Source organism: Salmo salar, chromosome 19 (assembly GCF_965601325.2).
Source record: "Salmo salar chromosome 19, fSalSal1, whole genome shotgun sequence".
NCBI classification, from domain to species: Eukaryota; Metazoa; Chordata; class Actinopteri; order Salmoniformes; family Salmonidae; genus Salmo; species Salmo salar.
In genome coordinates, this window is record NC_138309.1 from 47454990 (window position 1) to 47476471 (window position 21482).

Here is a 21482-nt window from a genome sequence, read left to right on the forward strand (position 1 = left end):
AACCAGATCACAGATGTGGATTACATTAGAGACTCCTGCGGTCTCCACAGAGTTGGGTAGGACTGCCTTTAGTTCCTTTGCACCTTATTTATGGAACAAACTGCAGATCCAACTTAAGTTAGACACTCTGGTGTCCCTTGCCCATTTTAAAAATGTTATGGAGGATCAATATGATGTTGTCTGTGATTGTTTCTGTTGAATTGTGTCTTTGTTTTGTATGTTTGAAATGTTCTTGTCTGTATGCCTAAAACTGTACATGTCAACATGTTTACACAGGGCACAGCCGTAAAAGAGATCCATGTCTCAGTCTGTTTTCCCTGTTAAAATAAAGATTTAAAAAAACAACAACAAAAAAAAAAAATACCACTGGAGGATAACATTGTCCTTCAAGGTAAAACATAGACAAGGTTGCAGATGTTGATGCAACTCAATATTAGGATGGTATTCTTAATATTTTGTAAACTGAGTCTACATATAGAAATTATGTATACTTCTATAGTGTATGTAGGCACCAGAGTTGTGCTGAATTCAGAATTGAATTGAGAATACCTCATAAATTCCTATTACATTATTTGAATTTGTATTGAAGTAGTAAGCAGGATACAGATTTAAAATTCAAATTTGAATGAAAGAAAATAGAATTGAATTCAGTGAAATTCAAATGCTTCTACTATTCTATATTAGGTGCAGTCTACAAATATATATCTTGTACATAAAGATCTTGTACATAAAGATTTTTGAAACAATTGATTTTCAGGACTAACTCTTAAAATTAATGATCAGGGAAAACTAACCCTGTATGCAAATATTCTAAGTTATTATATTTCATTAATCACTTCAATTTTGTTCAATATGCTATATTTCCCAGAATTAGTTTAACCCGCAAGTTGACTCTGAAGCTTTCACAAAGAAGCCAAACAAATGAAATGGTTGGTGGAAATATAATTGGCTATTCTAAGCACTAAGGTTAAAAGAGTATATGAGCATTGTTTCCAGAGAAAATGTATATATTATTAGCTATCTGGAAGTGTGACTTGTCAGATTCAGTGAAACTCTCATGTTCTATGACTGAGTGGAATGTATTTTTATTAAATTCAACTTCCTGTCACTCAAACTCAAATTCTACATTCTGTGTGGCAATATCAATTGTAATTTCAACTCATGAGTTGAATGGGATTAAATTCCAAAATTCTGAATTGAGCACAACCCAGGTAGGCACCTGAACTGAACCATAGTGGAGGCAATTTATGCAATTTATGCCATTTTTGATCTGAAATCCCCATCACCCACTTACAAAATTGATTGATGTCCTCGTTGTGAAATTATCGACATTACCCTGTATATCTAAAAAGTATTCAGATTTTTTTATAGCAGAACTATCAAAACTACTGCTGATGGTGAACCAGAACAATCAAAATAAAATCTATACTATATGTAGGCTAAGCTTTGATCAGCAGGTAGCCAGACTTGAGTTGTGCCTCCGAACCGGTAGCTTACGCTACTTATATTCTGGTAAAACAGCATTTTCAACAGCTGATTTGATAACAATAACATAGCAAGTTACATTGGTTGTCACTCTACTAATGAAGCCTAATATTGCGCAAGCCATTTGTACAATAATTTTGAATGCTGAAGGTGATCAGGATCAGGAATAGGCTTGCCTCTGGTTGGTCAGCATGCATCGCTGCACTTTGCACAGAGTTTCACTAGGCTACTGATATTGCCTGGGATTGTTCGGCATGAAAAATTACTTGCAGATCAATGACTGTCAACGCAGTTACATGCTTACTTGACACTGAAGGAGAGGACGCATCAGCTGTCACAAAAGATGAGGTATTTTTGGAAGGTAGATGAAAGCAGGGGTGGAAAAAGTACCCAATTGTCATACTTGAGTAAAAGTAATAATACCTTAATAGAAAATGACTCAAGTAAAAGTGAAAGTCACCCAGTAAAATTCTACTTGAGTAAAAGTCTAAAAGTATTTGGTTTAAAATATACTTAAGTATCAAAAGTAAATTTAATTGCTAAAATATTTGTTTTAAGTAAAAGTATAAATCATTTCAAATTCCTTATATTAAGCAAACCAGACAGCACCATTTTCTAGGTTTTTTTAATTTACGGATTGCCAGGGGCTTCTCCAACACTCGAACACCATTTACAAAGGAAGCAAATCAAATCAAATCATACTATTTGTCACATGCGCCGAATATATCTAGTTGAAGACCTTACCTTGAAATGATTACTTACAAGCCCTTAACCAACAATGCAGTTCAAGAAAGAATTAAGAAGATATTTACCAAATAAACTAAAGTAAAAAATAATAAAAAGTAACACAATAAAATAACAATAACAAGTCTATATACAGGGGGTACCGGTACCGAGTCAATGTGCGGGGTTACAGGTTAGTTGAGGTAATTTGTACATGTAGGTAGGGATAAAGTGACTATGCATAGATAATAAACAGCGAGTAGCAGCAGTGTAAAAACAAATGGGTGGGGGTGTCAATGTAAATAGTCCGGGTGGCCATTTGATTAATTGTTCAGCAGTCTTATGGCTTGGGGATAGAAGCTGTTAAGGAGCCTTTTGGTCCTAGACTTGGGCCCCCGGTACCGCTTGCCGTGCGGTAGCAGAGAAAACAGTCTATGCCTTGGGTGACTGGAGTCTTTGACAATTTTTGGGTCTTTCCTCTGACACCGCCTAGTCCTGGATGGCAAGAATCTTGGCCCCAGTGATGTACTGGGCCGCACTTCAGTCTCCCGAGGGGGAAAAGGTGTTGTCGTGCCCTATTCACGACTGTCTTGGTGTGTTTGAAACACAGTCAGGAATTCAAGGTAATTTATGTGAGCAAGGCAGAGTTGTGGGGTCCAAACTCTGTTTACTGCGTTCTCCTCGTGAAACTGTGCCCAAGCTTCTGTCGTCATCACCTTCCTTGTTGCCACAATCCCTAGGGGAGTGCCAGGAACGAATATCAATGGGCTCTTCCAGGGATGGAGAGCCGAGAGACATGCGGAGGTCACCTTTATTTGACGCATGTGCACCAGTTCCCTGCTCTTGTGATGAGTATTCCACAGTTTGGTTTGCGCTCACTCACCAGTGGTACCGGAGCACCCTCTTGTGACATTAGAGCGAGTCGCCCTTTCATTGTTTTTATTTGAAGGGACAGTGTTAAAACCTCTCTGGGGTATGTGGGGCGCTAGCGTCCCACCTCGATAACAGCCAGTGAAATTGCAGGGTGTCAAATTCAAAACAACAGAAATGTCATAATTAAAATTCCTCAAACATACTAGTATTATACACCATTTTAAAGATAAACATCTTGTTAATCCAACCACATTGTCCGATTTCAAAAAGGCTTTACGGCAATGGCAAACATTGCATTTATGTTAGGTCAGCGCCAAGTCACAGAAAAACACAGCCATTTTTCCAGCCAAAGAGAGGAGTCACAAAAAGCAGAAATAGAGATAGAATTAATCACTAACCTTTGATGATCTTCATCAGATGGCACTCATAGCACTTCATGTTACACAATACATGTATGTTTTGTTCGATAAAGTTGATATTTATATCCAAAAATCTCAGTTTATATTGGCGCGTTATGTTAAAAAACATCCGGTGATTTTGCAGAGAGCCACATCAATTTACAGAAATACTAATCATAAACGTTGATAAAAGATACAAGTGTTATGCATAGGATTATAGATACACTTCTCCTTAATGCAACCGCTGTGTCAGATTTCAAAAAAGATTTACGGTGAAAGCACACCATGCGATAATCTGAGTACAGCGCTCAGACACCAAAACAAGCCATACAGATACCCGCCATGTTGTGGAGTCAACAAAAGTCAGAAATAGTGTTATAAATATTCACTTACCTTTGATGATCTTCATCGGAATGCACTCCCAGGAATCCCAGTTCCACAATAAATGTTCGTTTTGTTCAATAAAGTCCATCTTTATGTCCAGATATCTCCTTTTTGTTCGCACGTTTAGTCCAGCATTCCAAATTCACAAAGCGCGCGTGTTTAGTACAGACGAAAAGTCAAAAAAGTTCTATTACAGTTTGTAGAAACATGTCAAACGATGTATAGAATCCGTCTTTAGGATGTTTTTATCATAAATCTTCAATAATATTCCAACCGGACAATTCCTTTGTCTTTAGAAGGAAAGGGAACGGGAGCTCGTGCACACGGCTGCGCGCGATAAACAAGTCATAGCTTTCAGCTGGTCCACTTACTCTAGGTGGTCTTATTCGCACCCCATTTACAATAGAAGCCTGAAACAACGTTCTAAAGACTGTTGACATCTAGTGGAAGCCTTAGGAAGTGCAATATGACCCCACAGATACTGTAGGCAATCACTTGAAAAACTACAAACCTCAGATTTCCCACTTCCTGGTTGGATTTTTCTCAGGTTTTTGCCTGCCATATGAGTTCTGTTATACTCAGATATCATTCAAACAGTTGTAGAAACTTCAGGGTGTATTCTATCCAAATCTACTAATAATATGCATATCCTAGCTTCTGGGCCTGAGTAGCAGGCAGTTTAATTTGGGCACGCTTTTCATCCAAAATCACGAATGCTGCCCCCTACCCTAGTGAAGTTAAAACACTAAGATATGGGGACAGTAGTCCGACAGGTGCCGACTGACAGTTTGTCTTCCTGCCTTGGCTACTTTTTGGGGGGTTGTCTGGGGGCAATGTAGGATAGGAATGGTTCCCAGATTGTGTTTTGTCCAGCAAATTGAAGGCAGTTATACAATTTAAAAAACGTTACAATATATTCATTACAGAATTCACAACACACTAAGTGTGTGACCTCAGGCCCATACTCCAGTACTACATACCTACAATGCAAAATCCATATGTACATGTGTGTATAGTGCGTATGTTATCATAAAGTGTATTTTTACCTGCTTTTTGAATCTGATTCTACTGCTTGCATCAGTTACCTGATGTGGAATAGAGTTGCATGTATTCATGGCTCTATGTAATACTTTGCACCTCCCATAGTCTGTTCTGGACTGTTCTAGACTGGTGGCATGTCTTGTGGGGTATGCATGGGTGTTCGAACTGTATGCTAGTATTTTAAACAGACAGCTCGGTACCTTCAGCTTATCAACACCTCTTACAAAACAAGTAATGAGGAAGTCAATCTCTCTTCCACTTTGTGCCATGAGAAATTGACATGTCATTAATGTTAGTTATCCTTGTACTTTTAAGGGCCAGCCGTGCAGCCCTGTTTTGAACCAACTGCAATTTTCCCTAGTCCCTCTTTGTGGCACCTGACCACATGACTGAACAGTAGTCCAGGTGAGACAAAACCAGGGCCTGTAGGACCTGCCTTGTTGATAGTGTTGTTAATTGTCAATTTTCGCCTGTAATCACATACCCAAATCTAACTGCCTGTAGCTCAGACCCTGAAGCAAGGATATGCATATTCTTGGTACCATTTGAAAGGAAACACTTTGGCGTTTGTGGAAATGTGCAAGGAATGTAGGAGAATATAACACAATAGATCTGGTAAAAGATAATATAAAGAAAAAATCAACCGTTCTTTTGTATTTTTTTGTACCATCATCTTTGAAATGCAAGAGAAAGGCCATAATGTATTGTTCCAGCCCAGGTGCAATTTAGATTTTGGCCACTAGATGGCACCAGTGTATGTGCAAAGTTTTAGACTGATCCAATGAACCATTGCATTTCTGTTCAAAATGTTGTATCAAGACTGCCCAAATGTGCCTCATTTGTTTATTAATAACTTTTCATGTTGAAAATTGTGCACTCTCCTCAAACAATAGCATGGTATTATTTCACTGTAATAGCTACTGTAAATTGGACAGTGAAGTTAGATTAACAAGAATTTATCAGAAAAGCACAAAGATGAAAATTCCCATTACATTCCATACTCTTATCACATGTGTGATAATAATCATAACATTTTAATGTAAGCATTTAGATTTTAGCTTCTATACCAAAAAAATTATATACTCCTATTAAAGTAAGGGAAATAAACACAAGAACAACCAAACACTTCATAATTTCAAACCCTTCATTCTGGGTTGTACAATCCACTTAGTATGGTAATACTATAATTATAATAAAGGTTATACTTTTATTAATGGGAGTGAGTATCAGAAATACACACACATACAAGGGAGCTGTATATTCAGAGGTGAATACATTTCTCAATGTTAACCATTGTTTCCATATTTCTTACCACCATCGGGTTGCATTGACCTATGTTTTCACTAACTGTCCCTGGGACATCAACTTAGTCAAAATATAAAACACAGTTGTTTAACAATTCTGCTAAGACCTTCAAAAGTTTGGTGCTGGCTCATCAGCTCAGTGTTCCACATGATGTAAACAGGTTAAGGGTTTAGATGACCTTACCCTAAACCTTCAATCATTACTTATCATCCGTATCTACAGGGGGAAAAGGGGCTCATCCAGAGTTGGCATCTAACTGTTTCACCATCCACTGGAGGAGCAGAAAACATGATATCTGCTGAAATCTTACCAGCCAGAGAGGCGCAGATTGCCTTACAGCATGTTAATAACATTTCACAGGGAAGAGAGAGAGAACATGTTATAACACTTTCACACCAACCTTGCTAAGAATGAGATTGGGGCAAGGTTAGCCCAAGCTACAATCTAATGGTTCTCCTCACATTTTTAGGGCAGAACTCTGTCTCTAGAAGCCTCGCCTTTTCAAATCATAATTATAACTATTGATAAATTATCTAACACAAATTTAGAATGACAGTCCTTAGAGCTTCACGTTGGTTCCATCACTTGTGGTAATGACAGATTGGTATCTCATTGCATTCTTAGTCTAAATTACTATAGATTTTGCAGTGTGCAGACCCCCACAATCAACCTGATACCCCAAATGAACAATTTTGGATAAGCCTAAATCAATTTTGGGCACCCTCTTCCGTCCCCTGCACTCATCCTTCCTTTCCTGGCGTTTCTTCATGTTCTTCTTCAGATAGTGTTTCAGTTTTTCCTTTCAATGGCACATGTTCAAAGTGGATGGCCCTTGATAATGTCTCTCGCCTGAGGCGCCACTGTCCTTTACAGTCCATTATGTCTTGTCCATTTTTCTACCTGTACACCAGCAGCATGAGAGAAGTTTGGACTGGATCTCTCTCCATGCTCAATCCACATGGACCAATGTCGCACTCCTGGGAGAAAAAGCACGAGAGAAAAGGCAGTTGGTAGCTTCTGAATGCTGTGTACAGGTTGCTGGCTCGGATTCAGGTCTTTCGGCAGAAGTAGTGAAGGACCATACTGAACGCCATTTTCGCCATTTTCAGACGGTTAGAGGGGATGTTGAAGTTCACACTGTTCTGTTCTCGGCCAAATTATCTTCCATGCATCTAGATACCATCTGTGGTCACCTTCTCCGTAACCTCGAGAGAGGACAGGCCAGAACAATTCAGGAAATCCAGACTTCTAAAACAATAAGAACACACTGTTGAAACCATTCCCCCAAACAAATTGGCTTATACTCCCCTATCATTTGGCGATCTCACTGCAGAGTTACAGGTCAGGGAGTCAGAGGGATAATCCCAATCTGGTGAGATTTGGTATTGAAGCATGACAAAAACAAAGAAAACAAAACATAACAACAACAGCAATACACATATTTCACTCGAGGTAGGGGAAAATTCAATTAATTTGGAGTACTTGTCATCCATTACCAACATCTCTTTTTTCCTTTTACAGGCAGGCTTGTGAAGAAAATCTATTTGCGTATTTACCAAAGGGCCTCAAGGGACTGTTCATTCCAATTTTGGACACATGACTCACATCATTTGAATCAATAATTCAAAATAGAATGAATCAAATGAAAACTCTTGAAATAAGTTAACTTCTTATGGGCAGGTGGGACAGTAGGATTTGTCCCTTTTCAGTGCTCATATTAAGATTGCCAGGGATCTGTCCAGAACAGACAGACAGACAGAGAGACAGACAGACAGACAGACAGACAGACAGACAGACAGACAGACAGACAGACAGACAGACAGACAGACAGACAGACAGACAGACAGACAGACAGACAGACAGACAGACAGTGTTACATGTCTTCTCATCAGTTGGCATCAGGTAGGTTAGAGGTTGTAAGTTAGAGGCTGTATGTTTGTACGTACAGTATACTTACCTACTTAGATCAAGAAGCACTATTTTGCTCAAAGTCTTTTTTTATGCTGTGATTTGTTTCAGGCATAAGTGCAATGAAAAGTACCAATATGTACGTATAGTTGCAAGTTTTCATAAGCTTGTGTACCAGGAAAACACACAGTTTTATAATTTGGGTCCCAGGCTGAAATATACTGCTCAAAAAAATAAAGGGAACACTTAAACAACACATCCTAGATCTGAATGAAATAATCTTATTAAATACTTTTTTCTTTACATAGTTGAATGTGCTGACAACAAAATCACACAAAAATAATCAATGGAAATCCAATTTATCAACCCATGGAGATCTGGATTTGGAGTCACACTCAAAATTAAAGTGGAAAACCACACTACAGGCTGATCCAACTTTGACGTAATGTCCTTAAAACAAGTCAAAATGAGGCTCAGTAGTGTGTGTGGCCTCCACGTGCCTGTATGACCTCCCTACAACGCCTGGGCATGCTCCTGATGAGGTGGCGGGTGGTCTCCTGAGGGATCTCCTCCCAGACCTGGACTAAAGCATCCGCCAACTCCTAGACAGTCTGTGGTGCAACGTGGCATTGGTGGATGGAGCGAGACATGATGTCCCAGATGTGCTCAATTGGATTCAGGTCTGGGGAACGGGCGGGCCAGTCCATAGCATCAATGCCTTCCTCTTGCAGGAACTGCTGACACACTCCAGCCACATGAGGTCTAGCATTGTCTTGCATTAGGAGGAACCCAGGGCCAACCGCACCAGCATATGGTCTCACAAGGGGTCTGAGGATCTCATCTCGGTACCTAATGGCAGTCAGGCTACCTCTGGCGAGCACATGGAGGGCTGTGCGGCCCCCCAAAGAAATGCCACCCCACACCATGACTGACCCACCGCCAAACCGGTCATGCTGGAGGATGTTGCAGGCAGCAGAATGTTCTCCACGGCGTCTCCAGACTCTGTCACGTCTGTCACGTGCTCAGTGTGAACCTGCTTTCATCTGTGAAGAGCACAGGGCGCCAGTGGCGAATTTACCAATCTTGGTGTTCTCTGGCAAATGCCAAACGTCCTGCACGGTGTTGGGCTGTAAGCACAACCCCCACCTGTGGATGTCGGGCCCTCATTACCACCCTCATGGAGTCTGTTTCTGACCGTTTGAGCAGACACATGCACATTTGTGGCCTGCTGGAGGTCATTTTGCAGGGCTCTGGCAGTGCTTCTCCTGCTCCTCCTTGCACAAAGGCGGAGGTAGCGGTCCTGCTGCTGGGTTGTTGCCCTCCTACGGCCTCCTCCACATCTCCTGATGTACTGGCCTGTCTCCTGGTAGCGCCTCCATGCTCTGGACACTACGCTGACAGACAAAGCAAACCTTCTTGCCACAGCTCACATTGATGTGCCATCCTGGATGAGCTGCACTACCTGAGCCACTTGTGTGGGTTGTAGACTCCGTCTCATGCTACCACTAGAGTGAAAGCACCGCCAGCATTCAGAAGTGACCAAAACATCAGCCAGGAAGCATAGGAACTGAGAAGTGCTCTGTGGTCCCCACCTGCAGAACCACTCCTTTATTGGGGGTGTCTTGCTAATTGCCTATAATTTCCACCTGTTGTCTATTCAATTTTCACAACAGCATGTGAAATTTATTGTCAATCAGTGTTGCTTCCTAAGTGGACAGTTTGATTTCACAGAAGTGTGATTGACTTGGAGTTACATTGTGTTGTTTAAGTGTTCCCTTTATTTTTTTGAGCAGTGTAGTTTAAGAACCCCTGGTCTACATGAACAAAATCGACGTGTAACCTGCACTTGTATCCCGACTGATGTAATGTACATAACAACCATAACAAGAGAATCGACTACTTTCAGTTCCAAAGCATTCACACTAGTTGTCACGACTTCCACCAAAGTCGGCCCCTCTCCTTGTTCGGGCGGCGTTCGGCGTCACCGGCTTACTAGTCACCACCGATCTATGTTTCCCTGTTCGTTTGGTTTTGTCTTAATTATACACACCTGTTTTCAATTCCCTGATTATGTTCCTTATTTAACCCTCTGGCTTCCCTTTCTGTTTTGTCCGCGATTGTTCATGTTCAGAGGGTCAAAGATCATAGCCCCAAGACATGCTAACCTCCCCTGTTATTGGTGTTGCTGAGGGGTTCATCATCGTGGTAGCAAACACATTATTGTAGAAGTGTTTGGAAACATATGCTATTGTTATTTTTAATAAAAGTGACTCCAAAATGACACAATACATTATTTACCATTCATTTCTATGAGCAGAAAATAACTCAAACACAAACAAAACTAACTACAAATGCATCCAAAAAGTTTGTAGAGTCACAAGCTTGATGTAGTCATTGCGTGCAAGGAAAATGGGACCAACCACTAAACTTCACATTCCTTAAATAAGCAAACGGCACGATTTTGTATAAAACCTGCATGATGCATGATGGTGGCAGCGTCATGCTGTGGGGATGTTTTCAGCGGCAGGGATACTAGTCAGGATCAAGGGAAAGATGAACGGTACAAAGTACGGACAAATTCTTCCTTGATTAACACCTGCTCCAGAGTGTTCAGGACATCAGACTGTCTGGTATGTGTGCTCACGCAGGTTAGGCTACTTAATGTGAGCTAACTTTTGTCACCTGTTGAAGAACCACGGCACCCTCTTCTTCAGTGTCATCCAGCCACAAAAGCTGGACAGCAGGATCGCTACTTCAATCGTAGATTGATTACAAATGGCTGGAATATTCTATTTCAAAGGACCGTGCTTTCTGCTTTGCATTCCGCCACTTTCAACGTCCAGGAAACCATGGCCGAGTTACAGTTTTGACATAAATCTACTTGAACATTGATGGCAAGACCTGAAAATTGTTGTCTAGCAACAACCAATTTGACAGAGCTTGAAGATTTTGAAAAGAATAATGGGCAAATGTTGCACAATCCATGTGTGGAAACTCTTAGAAACTTACCCAGAAATACTCACAGCTGTAATCACTGCCAAAAGGGCGTCTACAAAGTATTGACTCAGGGGTGTGAATACTTATGTAAATTTGATATTGCCGTATGAAGTCTTCAATACATTTATTGAAATGTCTAATATCGCGTTCTATTTGTCATTATGAGCTATTATGTGTAAAAAATATAATGAGTACATTTTCCATTCAGACAGTAACACAACAAAATGTGGAATAAGTCAAGGGGTATGAATAGTTTCCGAAGGCACTGTACATGTTAATTGTTTGCTCTAGCATGCCCACAAGCCTTATAACACTTGTCTGAAGGTAGCCCAGTACCACTGCTTTAATATCCATAAACACTCAATATTATGAAAATGATGAACCGGAATGACATTTACGCTAACAGGTGGCCATAAAGAACTAGCTAAAAGCCACGCCTCCAATAAGCCACGCCTCTAATCTGATAGTCTGTCACCTCTACAATATGTTAATAAAAAGGTTCAATATTTAACCCCTCACATTACAAAAAGTTTCCAGTTTGAATTTTTACACAGAGGTTCTTCTGAGAACCTTTTCAGAGGGGTTACTCAAGGACCTGCAAAGGTTCCGCTGGTGTGGCAAACCAAAAGATTCTTCCAGGCAGCTTTACTTCTTAGAGTGTACAGTCATTATTGCTCATCTTTATGAAGGGTGTTAATCATTTCAGGACACCACTGAATGATAATGTACATATGAATGTGAATGCACACGTTTGACATTGTATGTACAGTATATGAACACATTTATCATAATGTAAAATTATACTGGAACAATGCTATGATATTATGTTGCATGTTGATTCCTTGATATAGTTTGATACCCAATATTATCCATTGATATCCTTTCATTCATTGATATCCGATATTATGTTGCTTGTTCATTCATTCATGTCCTTGTTTGTTTTCCAGGGGTTAACGTAACGTGTGAAAATCAATCGGTTGTAGCAGGACAGAACCACAACCTGACATGTAGAGTGAATTACCGTGATGCAGATCAGAATAAGACGGGATGTAAAACTGAACGCTATTTCTGGAAGTTTTGTCCAAATACAACAAAAACAAAATTGTACATTAGACTGTAACATGAAGATAATGACCAACACCTACTCTTGTGAGATAGAAAATGTTTCCAAAGCTGATGAGGGAAACTACACTTTTTTCATTAACACAAACTGTGGCGCAGGAAATGGCAAATTTAATTTCCGTTACTTGTAAGTACAATGCTAAAATACAGTGACCAGTGTGACATATGTTAAATGGGTTCATGTGATATGACCAGGAAAAGGTCCAGTAATTCAAATTAAATGTGATAATATAGTATTCATATACACTGAGTGTACAAAACATTAGGAACATCTGCTCTTTCCATGACAGACTGACCAGGTGAATCCAGGTGAAAGCAATGATCCCTTGTTGATGTCACTTGTTAAATCCACTTCAATCAGTGTAGATGAAGGGGAGGAGACAGGTTAAAGAAGGATTTTTATTTATTCAGATTTGAGATAAATGAGACATGCCTTGAGATAAATGAGACATGGCTTGTGTATGTGTACCATTCAGAGGGTGAATGGGCAAGACACAATATTTAAGTGCATTTGAACGAGGTATGGTAGTAGGTGCCAGGTGCACAGGTTTGAGTGTGTCAAGAACTGCAACGCAGCTGGGTCTTTCACGCTCAACAGATTCCTCTGGGTATCAGGAATGGTCCACCACCCAAAGGACAACCAGCCAACTTGACACAACTGTGGAAAGCATTGAAGTCAAGATCGGCCATTATCCCTTTGGAATGCTTTCGACACCTTGTAGGATCCATGCCACGATGAATTGAGGCTCTTATGAGGGCAAAAGGGGCAAAAACTCAATATTTGGAAGATGTTCCTAATGTGTTGTACACTCAGTGTATAAATCCCATATGGGGCTTGATACTTTAACATTTGTGAGTATTCAGAGTGCTAACCTCTCCTTATTTTCTCAGTGAGAAATGAAAACAAGCGTTTCTGGGATCGTCAGGTCATCATCACTGTTCTGGGTGTTCTACTGTTTCTCATCTTAAGACTTAATAGTTCCTTCAGAAACAATGACAACACTGACTGTACTCCTGAAGCTACCAGAGAGGCCCTAAACCAGAAGCCTGCATAACTTTCAGTCTGGAGGAGCTGTGTGTGTGTGTGTGTGAGGGTGTGGGTGTGTGTGTTGGTGCTACTATCCTTGTGGGGACAGAAATATCTCATTTACATAAGTAGTCAAACTCCTAAGTCAATACTTTGTAGAAGCAGCTTTGGCAGTGATTACAGCTGTTAGTCTGTCTGGGTAAGTCTCTAAGACCTTTCCACACCTGGATTTGCCCATTCTTCTTTTCAAAATTCTTCAAGCTCTGCCAAATTGGCTGTTGATCATAGCTAGAGAAACATTTTCAGGTCTTGCCATATATCTTCTTGGTAAGCAACTCCAGTGTAGATTTGGCCTTGTGTTTTTGTCCAGCTGAAAGGGGAATTCATCTCCCAGTGTCTGGTGTATTGGATTTGCCTAAAAAATAACACTTTGTATTCAGGACAAAAACTTCAAAGCTTTGCCATGTTTTTTTCAGTACTAGTATAGTGCCTTGTTTCAAACATGATGCATGTTTTGGAATATTTTTATTCTGTACAGGCTTCCTTTTCACTCTGTCAATTATTATTTAGATATTTATTTAGATAAGATAGAACATCAACCAAAAACCCCGAAACACACAAAACAAACACCCCCTGCCACGCCCTGACCAACCTACAATAACAAATAACCCCTTTTACTGGTCAGGACGTGACATGTACATTACATCAGTTTGGACACAAGTGCAGGTTACAAGTCGATTTTGTTAATGTAAACCAGGAGTTCTTAAACTTTTTCAGCCTGGGACGAAAGCTTATGAAAACATGCAACTACATGTAAATATTGGTACTTTTCATTGCCCTCATGCCTGAAACAAATGCATCATAGACAAATAACTGTCAAGTCTACTCCTCCTCCCTCCATCCCTCCAGTGCTCGAAGCTGCTAGTCTACTAACCACCGGTCCTGGCAACCCACATTTTGCACACCTGGTAACCCACATTTTGCACACCTGCTCCCCATCGTTATACACACCTGGACTTCATCATCACCATCATTACTCTCCCTTTATTTAGCCCTCAGTAGTATCAGTCATTAGGTAGTATTGTTTTCACTCACATTCTGTACGGGGCTCATGTTTGTTCATCTGTATCGGTTCATTATTAAGCTCACCTTCTTCTACCTGACTCCTGGCATAAACGTTACAATGAAATACCCATATAAACAGCTATTCGTGTTTAATTTTCCCCATAAAAACACTCTTACATATCCGTCTAGGTTGGAACTGTTGCTGTTAAAATAGAATACATCATTTTCATTCTGAACTGTAATAAACTGACTGATCACATCACAAAGATGTAGCCCAGAAAACACACATCCAGTCCTAATGAGAGGCGTGTGACTGGTTGAAGTTCTCAACAAGCAGGTTTATTCTGGGATAAGTTGTTAACAGCGCAAACCTGAGGTAATGCTCAGCATTGAGTCTCTTTCTGTTTTTAAGTACGCCAGAGTTGAGAACCCTGACTCATATAGGTATGTGGTGCCAACCTGGAACAGAACATTTATTGCTTTCTCAGCCAGGCAGGAGACCGCTTCCTGCTGTTGATGAGAAAACCAGAACTGTGTGAGTGTGTTTGCCCAATAAAGCATATTGCTTCAATGAATTGAATCCAGTTCAGAATAAATAGGATTATTTGTATTTTAAAAGCAGCAGTTTCAACCTAGACATCAAAAAGAAAGGAGGACCAAGGCGCTCTTCATATAATTAATTGAAATGCTTTTATTTGTATGGCATGTTCAACGGAAACAAAGTTTTAAAAATCCAAAGCGTTTCGACTGCACGGCCTTCGTCAAAGGGGTACAAAGAAATGATAATACAATGCAGCTTTTTCCTGTCAGTCGTAACTTGAAGAGGGAGTGGCCACAGAATTTATTGGACAACACCTAGTAAGCAATACCATACACATTAAAAAGTGAAATACTGTAGATATGTAATCAGAAAATGTATCTAATTTTACATTTTAGCAGACACTCTTATCCAGAGCGACTTACAGTAGTGAATGCATACATTTCATACATTTTTTTCCCCCGTACTGGTCCCCTGTGGGAATTGAACCCACAACCCTGGTGTTGCAAACACCATGCTCTACCAACTGAGCCACACAGGACCTATCTCCAAGTTGGAAGCTTCAGAACACCTAGAAAGGTAGTTATAACCTTAAATATGACTGGGCAAAGAGCCAAGAATAGGAAAGCAATCCATTCCATAGTATACTAGAACACAGCAAACATGGACAACAACAGTCCAAACATAGCTGAGGGCAATAGAGCAAAATGTCCATTAGATGACAGCAAATGGACCCATCACGACCCTACAGGAAGGGTGAGAAATACATATCTTCATTTAAACCAGGGTACTTAGTGGCCTGTAGTTTGTAAATCCATATCTTCATTTAAACCAGGGTACTTAGTGGCCTGTAGTTTGTAAATCCATATCTTAATTTAAACCAGGGTACTTAGTGGCCTGTAGTTTGTAAATCCAAAAACTGTAGTTTAGCTGTTTAAGACTGTCCCCTTTTCTAATTGAGGCCAGAACATGATCAATACCCATAGCTTGTAGGGAGGCAGTGTTGGCATGGTGTAAGAACTTGTAGTGCCTTGCCATGGGGTAGTCTTCATTGCCTACTCGTATGGTGTACTTGTGTTCAGCTAAGCGGTCTTGAAGCCGTCTCTTTGTCCGTCCAATGTAGAACACCTTGCACTGTGGACATTCCAATCTATAGATGACATGAGTGGTTTTGCAGTTAATGAAATGCTTGACGTGATACTCCATTTTAGAAGCTTTGCCAACAAAATGCTTTTTCTGTGCAATGTTTCTGCAATGGTTGCACTGGTTGCATTTAAGAGAGCTGTTTTCAACAATAATTTGTGTTTTTTGTCATGCTGTGGATGTTTGGTCAGGACGTGTCATTTTAACTTGTTCGTTTTGCGACACTCATTAATAAGCACATCCCCGCCCAAAACACATTGTGATGCTCCTCGTTATTTTTCAAAGTTTTGTATTAAACCAAGAGAGAGAAACTCTACGCTGTTTTTGCGTTTCATGACAATTGAGCTCAGTCAGAACATGTGGCTAGCTTGAGTCCATTCAATGACAGCGGTGAGTGTTGGCGAGTGGGAATGACAAGTCAATGGCTGACAGGGCATCATCTACTGCTGAACGACAGCACTGCAGCGTGTGGGTCGCGGAATGATCAAGAAAGTTGCAGAAGAAATATATCTGGTAAACCGCGTAGCAAACGGGCTTCTCCCACCCACTCATTACGCTGCCATACGGAGTAGAGACACTACTGCTAAGCAGAGAGCTCACTGAACAGAGAGTGCAGATGCACTTGGCCAAATCAATTTCAGTTATTCATGAAATAATTATACATTTACTCTGATACTTCAATAAAAGGATGATTTAAACACTAAACAGTACTGGACCCAGAATTGACCCTTGCTGGACACCTTTGGTAATATCCAGGAAACCTGATTTAACACCATTAGTAAATACACATTGAGTTCTGTCAATTAATTTTAAAACCAGTTCCATGCTGCCTGGTCTAGGCTAATTGAGGAAAGGCTATGAATTAGCAGTGAGGGATCAACCAAATTGAAAGCCTTTGACTGGTCAATGAAGAGGGCTGCACAATGTTGCCTTTTATCCATACAATTAACCACATCAATTATAATTAGGGATGCAGCAGAGATGGTGCTATGACCTGGTCTATAACACGACTGATATACATTTCAAAGATAAGAAAGATCTTAGCTGAGAATGAATCAAGCATTCTAATATTTTGGTTAGGTAGGACATTTTTGAAATAGAGCGATAATTATTTAGGTCACAAGTGTCACCACCTTTGTGAAGGGGGAGAACATGGGCCGCCTTCCAAACCTTGGGGATAGTACCAGATATAAGGATTTTAGCCCCAGCGGTCAATTAAACCACTGTTTCTATCAAATTAAAAGGCTGCCGAAATAAAATTGTGATTTAAAAGCATCACTTATCCAATTCTTCTCAGGTATGATGCCAGAGTGAGACATAACTTGCGTGGCAGGGAAGAAGAGGAATTTGTCCTCATTGCATTTACTGTTTTCCAACATTTTGATGGATCGTCAGCAGGATCAAAGATAGAGCTTAAAAAGTAGCTTGATTTAGCTTTCCTAATCGAGATAGTGTTTCTACATTTTCGTAAAGATTGCCATTCCACTACACAGTCATTTTTCCTTCATTGCATTTACTGTTTTCCAACATTTAGATGGATCGTCAGCAGGATCAAAGATAGAGCTTAAAAAGTAGCTTGATTTAGCTTTCCTAATCGAGATAGTGTTTCTACATTTTCGTAAAGATTGCCATTCCACTACACAGTCATTTTTCCTTGCTTTTGCCCAGCCCTAATTTCTCATCTGAATGAGCTCAGATAGCTCTGAAGAAAACCAAGGTTAATATCTTGCTCTGATTCTGAATTGTTTAAAAGGGAATGTTCCTCTGCCAGAGGAATAAGTATGGGGGATACATTTCTAACGGTTAAATTTTTACACACATACCGGTGGAAACCCCTTATCACCCAGTACCTCTCCCTCTGACCATATCCTCTTCCTTCTTCAGGCTGATATCTATGCCTCCAGGCACAGAGAACAGGAACCACCAGCTCAGATCATCAAATTGACTAACCTCTGGAGGGGACAACAGGCCTTGCTCAACCTGCGTTTCGGCCCATTTACCACTCATCTGAACGGACTTAATACATAAATCATTTAGCGGTTGTATTTTAACATTTTGTGTGTATTTCTTAGAAGCTGGGAGGATAGTGAGGGGCTGTTCTGAGGGGCAAACAGTTTCATTGGGTTTAATCGCTGCTCATAATTAGTTATCAGTTATTACGTATGAAAGACTAGCTGTAGAATTTTCCACTCTATTATAATATTGTTGTTTTTGTAACTCTCCGACAAATCTCTAATCATATCCTGAAATCGTGTCCCTCAGGGCTGCAATGTTAAACGTCAACATTTATTTATTGATTTTATTTCAACATTATTTAACCAGGTAGGCAGGTTGAGAACAAGTTCTAATTTACAAATGCGACCAGGCCAAGATAAAGCAAAGCAGTGTGACACAGACAACAACACAGAGTTACACATGGAGTAAACAATAAACAAGCCAATAACACAATAAACAAGTCAATGACACAGTAGAAAAAATAAAGTCTATATACAGTGTGTGTAAAAGGCATGAGGAGGTAGGCAATAAATAGGTCATATGAGCGAATAATTACAATTTAGCAGATTAACACTGGCGTGATAAATGAGCATATGATGATGTGCAAGAAGAAATACTGGTGTGCAAAAGAGCAGAAAAGTAAATAAAATAAAAACAGTATGGGGATGAGATAGGTAGATTGGCAATTTATAGATGGACTATGTACAGCTGCAGCGATCGGTTAGCAGCTCAGGTAGCTAATGTTTAAAGTTGGTGAGGGAAATAAAAGTCTCCAACTTCAGCGATTTTTGCAAATCGTTCCAGTCACTGGCAGCAGAGAACTGGACGGAAAGGCGGCCAAATGAGGTGTTGGCTTTGGGGATGATCAGTGAGATATAGCTGCTGGAACGTGTGCTACGGGTGGGTATTGTTATCGTGACCAGTGAACTGAGATAAGGCGGAGCTTTACCTAGCATAGACTTATAGATGACCTGGAGCCAGTGGGTCTGGCGACAAATATGTAGCGAGGGCCAGCCGACTAGAGCATACAGGTCGCAGTGGTGGGTGGTATAAGGTGGTTTGGTAACAAAACGGATGGCACTGGGATAGACTGCATCCAGTTTGCTGAGTAGAGTAATGGAAGCTATTTTGTAGATGACATCGCCGAAGTTGAGGATCGATAGGATAGTCAGTTTTACTAGGGTAAGTTTGGCAGCGTGAGTGATGGAGGCTTTGTTGCGAAATAGAAAGCCGATTCTAGATTGGATTTTGGATTGGAGATGTTTAATATGAGTCTGTAAGTAGAGTTTACAGTCTAACCAGACACCTAGGTATTTATGGTTGTCCACATATTCTAGGTCGGAACCGTCCAGGGTGGTGATGCTAGTCGGGCGGGCTGGTGCGGGCAGCGATTGGTTAAAAAGCATGCATTTGGTTTTACTAGCGTTTAAGAGCAGTTGGAGGCCACGGAAGGAGTGTTGTATGGCATTGAAGCTCGTTTGGAGGTTTGTTAGCACCGTGTCCAAGGAAGGGCCAGAAGTATACAGAATGGTGTCGTCTGCGTAGAGGTGGATCAGGGAATCGCCCGCAGCAAGAGCGACATCATTGATATATACAGAGAAAAGAGTCGGCCCGAGAATTGAACTCTGTGGTACCCCCATAGAGACTGCCAGAGGTCCGGACAACATGCCCTCCGATTTGACACACTGAACTCTGTCTGCAAAGTAGTTGGTGAACCAGGCGAGGCAGTCATTAGAAAAACCAAGGCTATTGAGTCTGCCGATAAGAATACGGTGATTGACAGAGTCGAAAGCCTTGGCCAGGTCGATGAAGACGGCTGCACAGTACTGTCTTTTATCGATGGCAGTTATGATATGGTTTAGAACCTTGAGCGTGGCTGAGATGCACCCGTGACCGGCTCGGAAACCAGATTGCACAGCGGAGAAGGTACGGTGGGATTTGAAATGGACAGTGATCTGTTTATTAACTTGGCTTTCGAAGACTTTAGATAGGCAGGGCAGGATGGAAATAGGTCTGTAACAGTTTGGGTCTAGGGTGTCACCCCCTTTGAAGAGGGGGATGATCGCGGCAGCTTTCCAATCTTTAGGGATCTCGGACGATACGAAAGAGAAGTTGAACAGGCTGGTAATAGGGGTTGCAACAATGGCGGCGGATAGTTTTAGAAAGAGAGGGTCCAGATTGTCTAGCCCAGCTGATTTGTACGGGTCCAGGTTTAGCAGCTCTTTCAGAACATCTGCTATCTGGATTTGGGTGAAGGAGAAGCTGGGGAGGCTTGGGCAAGTAGCTTGGCAAGGCTTGGGCAAGTAGCTGCGGGGGGGGGGGGGGGGGGGCAGAGCTGTTGGCCGGGGTTGGAGTAGCATGGCCTGACTGACTGCGTGTATTGGTAGTTGGATGGGCAATTTACAGATGGGCTATGTACAGGTGCAGTGATCTGTGAGCTGCTCTGACAGCTGGTGCTTAAAGCTATTGAGGGAGATATAAGTCTCCAGCTTCAGTGATTTTTGCAGTTTGTTCCAGTCATTGGCAGCAGAGAACTGGAAGGAAAGGTGGCCAAAGGAGGAATTGGCTTTGGGGGTGACCAGTGAGATATACCTGTGGAGCGTGTGCTACAGGTGTGTGGTGCTATTGTGACCAGTGAGCTGAGATAAGGCGGGGCTTTACCTAGCAAAGACTTGTAGATGACCTGGAGCCAGTGGGTTTGGCGACGAGTTTGAAGTGAGGGCCAGTCACTTCATGAGAGTGTACAGGTCGCAATGGTGGGTAGTATATGGGGCTTTGGTGACAAAATGGATGGCTCTGTGATAGACTGCATCCAATTATTGAGTAGAGTGTTGGAGGCTATTTAATAAATGACATCGCCAAAGTCGAGGATCGGTAGGATGGTTTGAAGAAGCATGTGATCACACAAAGCTTTTGATAAAATGATACACGCATCGGCAAACTGCTTCGAAGATAGTTACTTAGCGATTCCGACGCATGCCTGGGAGCATGGTATGAAACGTAACATCACTATTGGCCTGACACTCATGGTTTACAGGCCACGTCAGGCCCGTAAATAGGGTTGAAAAATTCCCTGATAAAAAAACAAATTCTGTTTGTAGGGTTTCCAGGAATCTTCCAATTGGGATTTCTGGAAAACTTGGAAAATGAATAAAGATTTTGCAACCCTACCTCAAATCAATTTTTTTATTTGTCCCATGCTGCCGAATACAACAGGTTTAGGACTTACGGTGACTTACTTATTTACTTACCTGCAAGTCACATTATGCAGGTTTGCAAAGTGATGTGTTATTCCTATTGGAATACAGCCAGAGTTAGGATATACAATAGTTGAGTTTTTTACTACCCCGGAACCTGCATTCATAATGACTAAATCATTTCAACTGGAACAACCATTTCAGTAAAGGTGCAAAAAACAAAATGATAAGTTTAGAATTTTTTTTATTTCTCTTTGTGTAGCATAACATTAATCACTCAA